This window comes from Hyla sarda, chromosome 4 (assembly GCF_029499605.1).
Source record: "Hyla sarda isolate aHylSar1 chromosome 4, aHylSar1.hap1, whole genome shotgun sequence".
NCBI lineage: Eukaryota > Metazoa > Chordata > Amphibia > Anura > Hylidae > Hyla > Hyla sarda.
This window is the reverse complement of record NC_079192.1, coordinates 304387097-304401800: the sequence shown is the minus strand read 5'-3', so window position 1 is coordinate 304401800 and position 14704 is coordinate 304387097.

Here is a 14704-nt window from a genome sequence, read left to right as displayed (position 1 = left end):
GTAAATGAAACATAAACAGTAAAAACATTTTGTAAGCAAAGGAAACTTGTTTAAATATGGTCAGTATTTGGGTAGAAGTTTCTGTAACGGTCAGAGTAGTGGATCCGTTGTACCACTGGAGAAAGCTGCACCAGGGAGCGGAGTCTAAGGAGCTGCTGGTTTTCACCAGAGCCCTCCGCAAAGCGGGATGGAATTTCTGCGGTAGGCGCTACCCCTAGTACAACCAACCCACAGTGGCGGCCGAGGTGAGGTGTGATACTATAATTTAGGAAATTCAGAGACACGGACTGGCGGGAAGGTCAGGGCTGGCGGCAAGGTACGTGGTCAGGAAACTTAGAAAAACCGTACTGGTACTCGGCATAGCCAGGACACAGCAAGGTATGCTTTCTCAATGTGTATATATATATAGAAATAAAGACCAGCTCACTGCCCTGTATATTCTTTGAAATGGAGGGACTTCAGTTGTCTCTAGGTAGCACGGAACAGGTATCCATGCTGCATACTTGGTGTGAACAGATCCTTAACGAAAATAGTGCAGAATTCCAGCTCCCAAAATTATATCATATAAAAGTCCAAAATTTATTCCACATGATTAAGGAATGATAAAAAAAAAATGAAAACCAAAATAAAGCATATCAGAAACTCTGACGTGTTTCGAACCATCATGGTTCTTAGTCATGGCACAGCAATGTTTGCCACATGCATCCTTTTATACTCTGAAAAAGACAAGAAATGAGTGCACATGCCTAAATGTGGGAATGCCTCTTATTTATGAAAGTTCCGGAGGTGAAAGCGTGACGTAAGCCACCAGGTGAGTATTGATATAATGCATCCTAGATACGGCTTTAGTTTTGTATATTCAAATATTCGTCCATCTTCAGACACATATTCTATGTATATTCATGTTTTTTTTTCACATATAGCACACTCCGGAACTTACATAACGATATGGTAAATTGTAAAAATAACCACAATTGTCACTATATGTAATGCACATAAATATCATATTTACCAAATGAATTATAATAAATAAACAGCAGTTAGCCCATTGTATTCATCATGTGTTCTAAAAGGGAATCAACCTTTGTTCAGACATTGCGATATTTTCTCTGTATTATTGGTGTGTGTACCACCCATTATATTCATCATGTGTACTGAAAGGAAATCAACCATTGTTCATACATTGCGATATTTTCACTGTATTGCAGGTGTGTGTACACACAGAAAAACAAGTGCGCATGTAAATGATAATTTCATACATTTGTTTGTAAATGATATTTATATATTCTAAAATTTTTATAGGTGAATAAACCCCTATTATTCTATTTGATGTAATTACCGTATTTATCGGGGTATACCACGCACCGGCCTATAACACGCACCCTCATTTTACCAAGGATATTTGGGTAAAAAAAGTTTTTTACCCAAATATCCATGGTAAAATGAGGGTGCGTGTGTGCGCGTGTATACCCCGATATACCCCCAGGAAAGGCAGGGGGAGAGAGGCCGTCGCTGCCCGCTTCTCTCCCCCTGCCTTTCCTGGGGTCTAGAGCGCTGCTGTCGGCCCTTTTCACCCCCTGCACGGCGCGGCGCACTGACGTCATGCGCCGCGCCGTTCAGCGCATAGCAACGATGCCGGGGACGCACGCCGGAGGCCTGCAGCAGCGCGGACCCGACTCAGGTAATTATGCCACCGGGGATGGGGGGAGGCAACGGGGCAGCGGCGCCGGCAATGGGTGCCGCTGCCCCTTCTCTTCCCCTGGCTGTCGGCGCCGCTTCTCTCCCCCTGGCTATCGGCGCCGGCACCGATAGTCAGGGGGACAGAACGGGCAGCGGCGCCGATAACCAGGGGGTGAGAAGGGCCGACAGCAGCGCTCTAGACCCCAGGAAAGGTAGGGGGAGAGAAGCGGGCAGCGACGGCCTCTCTCCCCCTGCCTTTCCTGGAGGTGTATCAGCGTATAACACGCACACAGACTTTAGGCTAAAAATTATAGCCTAAAAAGTGTGTGTTATACGCCGATAAATACGGTATAGTTTTGTCAAATGCGCTGAAAGCGCATGACTTATTATTCATGCATTGCAAATTCTCTTTATATTACTAGAGGATGAATATAATAACTAAATACCAATATAGATGGACAAATTCGCAATGTCAAATGAACCTATTCCAGTTGACATAATACAACTTATAATAATTATCCGAACTTCAGAAAACATGTGACTTTGTTCACACTTTGCATTTTTGTCAAATGCTTCACAAATGGATGAATGAATGAACAGTTGGTATACCATTACATTTGTTTGGTAGTTTTTTGTCAAATACACAGAAAAATGGGTAAACAGTTGTTCATGCATAATGGTATTTTCACTGCATTGTAATGATTTACAGGTGACAATTGTTCACTAGTGTTGCTCGCGAATATTCGCAATTCGAATATTATTCGCGAATATCGCATATTCGCGAATTCGCGAATTTCGCGAATATAGCGCTATATATTCGTAATTACGAATATTCTTTTTTTTATTTTTTTTTTTCACAGTACACATCACAGTGATCACCCCTCTCTGCTTCCAGCTTGTGTGGTGTAAAGAAGGCTGTAATACTACTGTGTGAGACTGGCATACGGAAATTCGCATATGCGAAAAGTAGCATATGCTACTTTTCGCATATGCGAATGTTCGCGTGTGTTAATCTTGTATTTGCTAATATTCACATATGCTAATTTTCGCATACGTGAATATTCGCATATGCGAAAATAAAACGAGAATATAACGAATATGCGAATATTCGCGAATATATGACGAATATTCGTCCATATATTCGCGAATATTCGCGAATTCGAATATGGCCTATGCCGCTCAACACTATTGTTCACACCTTTCTGAAAGCAAATTATATATGTTTACAATTATTTACAAATGACATATGGTCGTACTTTATATTATGACCAAATGTATTATGGGTAGATGAATATTTCCCTTGTATTTTATCAAAAACCACTGAAAAATTGATAAACCTTTGTTCAAACCTCACGGTTTTTCACTGTGTTATGGATTCATGAATTGACTAAAATACCAGTATGAATATACTAGTTGAAACAATATCAAGTGTATGGACAAAATTAACAATAATGAATAAACCTGTAGCAATAAATATAGTACAAATCATGACGGCAATTTAAACTTAAGGGATGGCGTGATTGTAATCTCAAAATCCAAAAGGCCTCTCTCATCAGGATCTTACGCTGCCAATCTCCCCCTCTCAGAGGGCAGGACACTCTTTCAATGCCCATAATAGATAAGCTCGAACTGTCACCCTGATGTATTTCTTGAATGTGCCTTGAAAATCTTGACATGTTCTACTGCTGATGGAAGATATATGTAAGTGTTCATAAATACAGCATTTAAACTTTCTTGTGCATCCAATAAATTGCAGGTTACAGGTTGTACAAATGACTGAATATATGACATGTGTAGAATTACAGTCTATGAATGAATGAATATGATAACTTTGTTGTGTATTGGCTGATATTAACATATCAGATTTACACATATATGGACATAGATTGCATCTGTTTTGGGAGCATTTAAAGTTGCCCTGTGCTTGAAGCCATGTATGATTGTTATTTTTACATAATGTAAGATAGTCACTTGGGCATAATCTATTGGAAAGGGTGCATCCTCTTTTGGTTACACACTTTACTCCTGGTTGTAATATTTCTGACATGATGTCATTGTCATACAGTACGGTAAGTGTTTAAAATGATGTTTTATACTGGTGAACGCCATGCTGTAAGCTGTAGGAAATACTATAGGGGAGTTTTTACAACCAGTTTTGTTTTGTATTGTTGTATTTTGTGTTTTCTCCTGGTACTGTAGATAGCTATCTCTTGATTTTGATGTTACTATATTTTCAGCTCTTTTGAGAATATTTTTTGGATAGCCTTGTTTTGTAAGTCTGTGTGTTATGTCCGTGCAGGTGTTCACTTAGGCTTTGTTGTTAGAGTATGCATGTTTCGCTCTAACGATTTCACCTACAGGAAGATTGTTCACGACATGTTTGGGGTGGCAGCTCTTGTAATGTAAAATGTTATTTACTGATGTTGGTTTTATGTATAATTGTGTTTGAATATCATTGTTTTTGATATTGCCTATAAATGTGACATCTAGAAAATTTATAGAGCTACTACCCCATTGAAGCGTGAATCTTAATCCAAGATCATTATTGTTTATTTCATTAAGGAAACACAGGACTTCTTGTTTTGATTTTTGCCATATAAGAAGATCATCTATAAATCGGCCACACCAGCCCACTGCATTGAAGAGTGGGCTGGTGGCCGAAAACAGATGGGTATCTTCAAACCTCACGGTTTTTCACTGTGTTGTGGATGCATGAATTTAGTAAAATACCAAAATGAATATACTAGTTGAAACAATGTCAAGTGTATGGACAAAATTAACAATAACGAATAAATCTGTATCAATAAATATAGTACAAATCAATAAATATAGTACAAATCAAAGCCATATACAAATTGGCCAAAGTAGGGGAGAAACTGGCTCCCATAGGACAGCCTGTAACCTGCAAATAATATTGGTGGTAAAACCGAAAAAAAAATTGAGTTTAAGTAAAAATTCTAATGTCTGTATAATGAAATTGTTGATGTCTCGGCTGTACATATTGTATTTAGGTATGTGATATTCTATAGCTGTAATTGCTGTATTGTGTGGAATACATGAATACAGTGATCTGACGTCACAAGATAGAAAAGAATCGCCTTCCTGCCAAGATAACCATTGTACTGCGTTTAATAAAGATTTGGTATCTTTTATAAATCCTGCTGTGCGGCACACTAGTGGTTTTAATACTGAATTGATCCATGAACCTAGCAGAGATCCAATCCCCGCTACTATGGGGTGGAGTGGGGGTGGAAAACAGTGTTTGTGTGTCTTTGGGAGGGCATGAAAAACTGGACATATAGGATGAGATGGACATAAAAATTATTTTTGTTGTTGTGAAAATATACCTAATTTGAACCCTTCCTCTAATCATTTTTAAGTTAGATTTTAATGGATTTGCTTGGATTTGATGGAATTTTTCTATATGTGGATGTATCATTAAGCATTTCCAGTATTAGCTTTTCGTATAGCAAAATGTCCAGCACAACTACGGATCCCCCCTTGTCCACATTTTTTATTATGATGTTAGGGTTTTCTTCTAATGTTTTTATAGCAATACGTTCTTGTTTCGTGAGATTATTCATTTGCGATTCTTTAATTTTGATTTGTTGTTCCAAATTTTGTAAATCATTTTCTACACATTGTTGAGATGTTTCCATAGATAATGTCCGAGAATCAACTGGGTAAAAGGTAGGGTTAGTGGTAAAAAAAAAATTATCTTTTCTTGGTTTCAGCAATTTCATTCCGTGATGGTTCCAAATTTTCCAGTTCCATTAAGTGGAGTATACATTTTTGATCAATAAATGACATGCCCAGGGGTAGTTGGTTTTGACCTGTTGCATTTAATGGAGATTATGTACAAACAGAATTGTGCTCCAAAAATTCATTTATATCAGTATCTGATTTTTCTTCATCTTCAGAGAAAATTTTTTTCTTTATAGTCAGAGCTCTGACAAAACGGTTTACATATTTTATAGTGTCATATAAATTAAATGACTGATTAGTTACAAAGTTTAAACCTTTTGAAAATACATTTATTTATGCCATTGAAAGGACAGTTGCCGACATGTTTACTACAGAGGACGCATCATGTGTTATGTTGGTTGTTTCTATTTCTTGTTTTGGCTGGATAGGTTTCTTCTGGTGTTTTCGTCCTCCTCTGTGTCTTTTCCATTTTCTTTGGCTGTTCGTTTTTTTGTATTGCATGGTTTCTTGGGTTTTGTTTTCTGATCTCTCTTTGAAAAACGCTCCTCTTTTTTTGGTATTGATGTTTGTGAAGGGCGGTGAGCTGGTTCATTTTGGTCATTTTCGGAATGGTCAGTATAATTATCTGTTGTATCCAGGTCCGATTAACTAAAATTTACAGACTCTTTGCCTCCTTCATTATAACCATTATTCACATTAATGTGTTTTTTGAGATTTGACTTTGGGTTTTGTTGGTGGCGATTTTTGTACCAAGTGTGTACTGAATTGGTTGCATAATCGGGAAGATAGCGGTTGAATATTGCTTGTTTCACTGTGTCTTTTTTTTTATAGTTTTTTCTAAATCCTTTAATTTCTTTTCCTTTTCAGCTTGCAAAAGTTCAGTGAGATCTTTGTATGGTTCCAATTTTTCATTCATTGTTTTTATATTATCTTCCAATTCTGACATTTTATGTTGTTGTCATTCTATCAGAATGGCTATTAGTTTAAAGGAACATTCAAACAGTGCGTTGTTCCACCTGTCTGAATATTCATCATCATTGGCAGCAGATGAAGTTTTTCTAATCCTATCTAATCCTAGCTTTCTCAGTGGCTACAAGGCACAAAGATCCAGCAGGGGTCAAAAGGAAGAGCAGACACTTTATAGGGTCAGCGCCCAGCAAGTGCCAATTACCGATGCACTGCCCCTTTAAATTTCAGAGTCGGAGCTCGCTCCCTAGGAAATATAAGGAAGCAGAGGAGCCAGGAGCATGGTGAGGTAAGTAACCACCGGCTAACTGAGTGCGTCCACAGCTGGACATGCTGGTCACAGTGCTGCCCGTCCCTGAAGCTGTACAGGGAAACGGGCTGTGAGTACACCCGCACGACTCATGGCAGTTTCCTTGATTGTCTTCTTCATCTGTACTGCTTATTTCACTCACCTCCATATTTAAAGTTCCTAAAGCATTTTATGAAAAGATATGTGGTATTAAAGGCTATGGAAACCTTTGATTTATTGTTGATGTGTTTCCTGCATGCAAAATGAAGTAACTTTTTAAATATTTTTTATTAGTAAGTTCCTATCATTTAGCTACTACTAAATAAGATAAGTCTGTAAAACAGACTTTCTACTTTCTCAATGTTATAGTTAGCAGCAGGGAGAGGGACGGGGTTACACAACAGTTCAGACTGTGAACAGGGGGAAGTAAATCCTTGTAAGACAGCTCAGGCTAGATTATGAGAGGACAACACAAAAAAAGGCAGTTTCCAGCCAGAGTCAGATTGTCAGGTCTTGTGAGGTCAGGGCAACACAGAGCTCAGAAAATAGAAACCAATAGAGGACCAGGAGCATCAGCACTGCAGCTGCAGGGGACTGGAGGAGGTAAGTATAGTGTGTTTATTATTTATACAGGAATATTGTACTTTAGGGCACTTCCAGTTAATAAAGAATGAAAATAATGTGTATAAATATAATCTCATCTAAACCCTAGTTGGACTGTTTTACGAGGTAAGAGCCCCACTCTGGTAAAAAATCTATGTGTCTGTGATCTCTATCATTTAATGGTATATTATTTATATGGCCAAAGTAAAAGTGTTTGCAGGACTGCCTATGACAGATGTGAGCACAATCCTCTTGGCTCATACAGGTGCTACTATATAACAATCCTGTCTGGCTTCTATTCCATTTAAGGTCTATTAACAAGAAATATTGTGGAATGGACGTACTGACCCCTGAACCTCAAGAAGAATGAAGAAGGGATTACGGATGCTCTTTAGAACAAGTCACATTGGAAAGTGTCTCTTTTCCTCTCTAACAGCGAATAAAATGTTAATATTCATAACAACATAAAAGGTTTGATAATAAATAGAACAAGGAAAAAAATACATAACAAGCCATGCATTATCAAACCCCTTGGGATTTTCTTCTTGATTTTCTTCTTCTTTAATGTCTCCCAGCAACATGATCAAATACAATATAAGCAAGAACTGTACGGTACAATGTTTTTTTTATAGCCTATTTATTAACCAGACTATCTTTTGAGTTCTGAAGGGACAAACTAACAACATAACTTTAACTGAATTGTTTTAAAAACAAATGAGTCTCCTGTAGTCTTCTTTTTAAATTGCTTACTGTATATATTACTCTACAACTGTAACACTCTTACCGTAAACGGCTGAGAGGTGGATCCGCTCTCCTGTGTGGACAATGATTGAAATGTACCAGGGAGCGTAGTCTAAGGTGCCGCTGGTTTTCACTATAGCCCGCCGCAAAGCGGGATGGACTTGCAGTGGCAGGCAGCACCCAGGTCGCTACCCCTGGCATGTTTCACACGGGTTGCTCAGATGTAGCTTGGCACAGAAGATAGTCAGACGAAGCACGGGTCAGTAGGCAGACAGCAAAGTAGCGTCGTCAAGTCACAGGCACTAGGTCCGGAGGCAGGCGGAAAGGTAGCGTTGTCAGGTCACAGGCACAAGGTCAGGAGGCAGGCAGCAAAGTAGCAAGGTCAGGTCACAAGCAGGAGGTCAGGAACAAAATAAGGCACACACAAAAAGACGCTTTCTCAAAGGCACAAATCCCAAAGATCAGGCAGCATAATTGGGAGGTGCCGGACTAATATAGGGTCCGCTCAGCAAGGAACCAATTATGGGCGTACTGGCACTTTAAATTTAGCAACACTGGCACACGAGCACTCTAAGTAAAGGGGACACATGCACCGGTGAAGCAGAGCAGGAGACGTGTCGGGACCAGGAGGAGATGCCTGGGGCTTGCATCCCAAGTCCTGGAGCCACTGACACAGACAGCAGGGGTGCGCTCATGGCCGGACAGAACGTCCGAAGCATTACCCTTGGCAACGCCTGGGACACACGTGCGGGCGACAGGAGAGAAGGGGGCGCTCACGGCCATTCACTGCAGCCGGAGCACTGCCCGTAAAAACAACATTAGAAAAAGGTTTCCCATCTACTGCACTATACATTGCATTTAGTTTTTTTTCTGATCTCTACATAAGACTGGTTTGTTGGTAATAAAGGCAATGGAGTGTTTTGTGTACATGAACCAGAGTGATTTTGCTATCGAAACATATTACTAAATGCCCGAAGTACTTTGCCAACTGGCAGTACTAAGGTCATTGTTGATGTATATAACCCATAACAAACTATTGCTATCTATTTGTATATCTACTGATATATAAAAATTTACCTCAAAAGTATTCTCTCATCAATCTAACAAATAAAAAAACAGATAAAAATCAACCAAATAAAAACACCTTAATAAGGTTAAAAATCTAAATCTTTAAATTGAATTAAAGAAAACACACCTTTGAGAAAGAGATTACCTTAATTCTGTCCCTAGGAGAGGAACTGTCCTTTAATCTAATGCAATATAAAGCATAATACTTACAATTGCTTGCAGCACAATTAAATAATACTGCCAACCACTGAGCAGTAATGCAGTTTGACTGACACACCAGCTCCTTACACTAATGCCTGTTATTCTGAGGATTTTTCTTCAGGATTCCAGGTCAATCAAATCACAATGTCACATATATGTTTCATTTTTGTTCCTATAATTAATAACATTTTATTAACGAGAGTAGCTGCAATGCATACAAATATAGGATGCATAAATAAGACCAACTAGTAGCCAAAATACTAAAATATTTTTTTTATTAAGACATGATTTTACATAATGTCAATTTTAACTCATTCTAGCAACACTGACTCCGGTCAGAGAAAAAACAGTAATAAAATAAAAGAAAAAAAATAACAGTAAGGAAGTTGTAGATATATTTGTAAATATAATGGGCCTCATTTACTAAGAGTGTCGGGTTTTTACTAGTGGGAAAAGTTGTTTCAGACTTGCAGGATTCCTCTCTATTTACTATTGGGAAAAGTTGGGAACATTTTCTGACCAGCTTTTTCTAGATGGAAATTTTCAGCCATTTACCCACAGGATTATGTGTGAATTCAATAGTCCGCGCTGCTCCAGGCCTCCGTTGTGCGTCCCCGACGTCATTGCTATGCGCTGAACGGCGCGGCGCATGACGTCAGAGCGCCGCGCCGTGCATAGCAACGACGCTGGGGACGCACGACGGAGGCCTGGAGCAGCACGGACCCGACTCAGGTAATTATGCCACCGGGGATGGGGGGAGGCAACGGGGCAGCGGCGCCGGCAATGGGTGCCGATGCCCCTTCTCTCCCCCTGGCTGTCGGCGCCGCTTCTCTCCCCCTGGCTATCGGCGCCGGCACCCATAGTCAGGGGGACAGAACGGGCAGCGGCGCCGATAACCAGGGGGTGAAAAGGGCCGACAGCAGCGCTCTAGACCCCAGGAAAGGCAGGGGAGAGAAGCGGGCAGCGACAGCCTCTCTCCCCCTGCCTTTCCTGGGGGTGTATCGGGGTATACACGCGCACACACGCACCCTCATTTTATCATGGATATTTGGGTAAAAAACTTTTTTTACCCAAATATCCTTGGTAAAATGAGGGTGCGTGTTATAGGCCGGTGCATGGTATACCCCGATAAATACGGTATATCTATGTGTATATATATATATATATATATATCCTAGGTATAAAAAACTGCAAGCAGTTGAATGGTTACACCTACATAGAGCAGCAACTCTACAGGGGAAGAACCTGCTCAATAACATTGTGGAAGTCTGAGTTTGAGATGTCGAAAACAATGGGATTTTGCATATATGCCGTCTTTATGTTTTAAAGTGTGACCCTTGCTTTCCAATTCTTTATAACAGTTTGTTACTCTACCAATTCTAGACACAAAGGCCAAAATTGGTATTTTTCGTTTTCAACAGCATCTGGCTAAGTCATATTTTATTTGGTTGATAAGGGCATTTCGATGGATCCCATGTCATTCCCCCTCAGCTTGAATTGATATAATAATTAGGGCTAGGGTCTTATACCTCATATAGAGTATTTTCTGACATATCTGGGCCCATCCATAGCCCCTAATTCCCCTTCATCTGACCTGAACATGAGAGAAATGATATCCCAGGTTCGGGCCATATGGGCTTATTTCAATTTTTTTTCTGACTCAAACAGTAGTGCCCCAGGACCCAAATTCGCACTGGAGGTAAACCTTAGTTTAAAAAAGTTTACATGAGGTAAGAACAACCATAAGATCTGAATCCGATAGATTTATACCTCCAAATTCTTAAACTAGGCCCCATACACTTTGTCATAAGCCATGCCCCTTGTTAGCACAAAAGTGTCTAATAAAATGTCTAAAACATATTGAAATTGTGGTGCAAGTCATGATAGCCTGTTTTGGCCTAAATTGCTCCACATTTTTAATGTGACAAAAACTGCCAAAGTCTGCTACTGAGTCTGCTATTGGTATTTTTATTGCACATTGGATGAAAGTGTTTCCTGGTAGAACAGTTGGTAAAAAGTATTGTCAAATTGTTTCCTTCAGCTATAAGGAAATCCCAGAATTGCTAAGTAAGCGATTTAGCTATAACACTATTACAATTCCTGTGTATATTATTTATTGTTATATGTTTATGCAAGTGACTACAAAACAGTAAAGTTTATAATGAAAAAGAAAGTACTTTTAGTATAGGACAAGGTCTCTTATGTATCGTTTATATGAATGTTTGTAGATTGTGCTGTGCATACATTTTATGTAGTTTTAATTGTCATTATATTTCAGGAATACATGACTCTGATTGGTAATATAATCACTAAAATTACTTATTTGTAAAATGCTAATGCTGCCCTCTTGTGTTGGTTTCAGAAATATCATTTAGAAAACTATGTTTAAAATGTTGCTTTTGTTTATGGACCTATTAAAGATACAACCATTTTTGGCCCAAGAGAGCAGAAGAACTGCCACATTCAGGTAAGCATTTTAGAGTAACTTAATTCATATAAGACAAATATATATAGATAGATATCCACAATTGTTAATGGCCATGAGAGACGGCTGAAACGTTGCTCTGGCATTTTGTGCTGAATAAAGCTACACTTTTTGCCCCATGGATGTGCTGCGGTGATTACTTTTGTAAATATTATGTAGGCCAGTGACTGAGGCTTTTGACGGCTGGCACTCCTGCTACCTGCTACCTACTACTGTTGTGCTGCTCCTCCTTTGACATAGTAGATAGATTCATTTCAAATCCATTCATTAAAATTCACATAATCAATGACATGCATAATCAACATAGACATACATATAAAATGTGTCCATAGAGCATATAAAATGTGTCCATAGATACAAGGGAGTCAACAGCATATGTCAGCATGCAAAGGTACCTCTATGGATGCCACTGGAGAGGGTTATAGTTGGCTGTGGGACAGCCCTCATTTCCGATCAATTTCCCCTATGCATGTTGAGTCAGTGTGCATGTATAGTGTGCACAGATCATGCTGGCTTGTTGTTTGTAATATGTCAGCTATTTCCTTCTCTTTTCAGATTGGTGACCATCAACATGCCATGTGTCCTGGTTCTTACCAGCATCAGATGACATCCTCTGTGCCCTGTGTCTGCTGTGCTTCCTGGTCTTCCTGCTCTGGAATGTCTCCTGCTGCAGTTCCTGCTTTGTCCTGGTTGAATTTTATAGGGACATTGTGCACTCACTAATGGATCCTCCTCCTATCCCTTCCTGGCACTCTCTATAGTGCCTCAGCAAGGATGTGTTTCCTGTATTGCTAAGGTCCCTGTACCCTGTCTTCTGTACCTGAGTTCCTGATCCTTTCTGCTGTTCCTGACTGTATACTTTACTTTGACTGTCTACCATGATTCCTGTCTGCTAGCAACTTGTTCCAGCCAACCTGCACCTGTAGCAATCTTGGCTTGTTGTTGTCAGTACCTGCTTTGCTAATAAACATCTGTTCCGCTCTGCTGCATCTGATGCTAACTGTAGTGTAAGTTTCCCCATTTTGCCTGCCTTACCAGCTGCCACTTGTAGCACAGTGTGTCCACACCTATGGGGCATTACAGCCTTTACGATTACATGATGTTTATGCTGCACATAATGTCACTTTATTATGAATTATTGAATATGCACTTTATGAGAACTCTATACACATTTTATATGTACCATGATTTATGCACATATGTCTATGCATTGTATTGATTATGTATAAATTCATAAATTGCACAATATTTGGAATGTATTTATTAATTGATATACTGTTTCCCTATGGTGATAATTTGTCCATATATGTTCAGCACATATCACTGTTAGTTGTTTGATGCTATAGCATCTACTCAAGGGGGAGAGGTTCCAATCACTGGAACCTCCAGAACGTGGCCCCGTCCACACTCGTGCACCATGCATTCTCTATGGGAGCCATGAAGATACCCGAGTACAGTGTTTGTGTATCTCCAATGCTCCTATTCATATATCAACAGCCAATCTTGTGCACACCATTTACAATGTGACTATTTGAGATGTGTTAGGCAATAAAAATGAAGTTGCAAAAATGTATATACCTTCTAGTAAAATGATGTTGTCTAGTGGTTATTTTCATGATTACAGTGTACATTTCTGATTTTATTTACAAAGATTGCTATTTACTGCTATTTACATACACTGCTATTTACAAACACGGCTAGATGTAGGATTTCATCTTTAATATAATGACTAATAATTGTACAATTGATCTAAATGTTTTTAGTTTAGTTAGTAAATCCTAACAGAAGATGACCACTGTGATTCCGTATATGAGAAGAACCTTACACACTATTAAGACATGAAAATAAATGTATTTGCTTGTGTAACAAGATGGAATGCCCGGACCCAATGATTTTAAATAGACAATTTTGCACTATGTATGTAATATTGTAAGATTCAAGTAATCATAGAGTTAATATTGCAGTATGCACTATGTGACACATCAAATCATTTAATTGCAAATTTTTAAGATTTACAGTGAGTGACTCACTTTTTTGGCTACAAAGAGCCTCCAGGAATTACAGAAAATATCACAGACTGGTCCAGAGATGTGACATGATAGATCTTAGAAGCATTTTCACTGAATGTGCATTTTCAGTCTTGGAAAGAATGCAGTAATATATGCAGTGAGATATGTAGTAACACAATAGACTGTGATCCATACAGTGAGAGTTTGACAAGTTACCGTACATTGTTTGTCTTTACTGTCACATTTGTTTCACTTGTTTGTGCTAAACTTTATTGCTTTGGCTTCTCGTTTTTTTTGTTTTAAACAATATAAAAAAGCAATGTAACATTTGATTCTCATATAAAATTTGGCAAGAAAGTAAACCTTTATATGAAAAGTAAATAATTTATTGTTAGCTTTCCAGAAAATGTGAGTTTAGACCCTTCCTGACCAAAAATAAAGTATTTTTAGAATATTTGAACGTCATTGAAACAGAGCTATAAAAAAGTTACACATATGATATCTGTAATTATAGGTGTTCCCTTGTGTCCCACAGTTAAACAATAAGGACTTAAATTTTCCCCCATGTACTGGTAAGACCCTATTAACCCTCACCCTATATGAGGATGTCTAGCCCCTCCCACCTTGTTTTTCTTTCTGTCCTGTGTTGTCTTGGACAGATGGGCGTTTCATCAAACTGCCTTCACCTCGCTTGCACGGCAGGTAAATACTCCTTCTGTCGTGACATGCAGGGTGAGGGCATTGCTTCAAGTGATTAAACACATTAACATTAACACATTAAAAGCAAAACACTACTTGAATAACTAGTATAAAAATGGTAATGCAAACAATAAACATGTCAAATAAAGACACTGGTCATTTAAACCCAGATTACTCTGAGCATTTGTTTCCAAGATGATTTTTGCTTCTCTTTGTAACAATGCCATACGTCTGGCTATACCTTCTTTTGCGTATCTT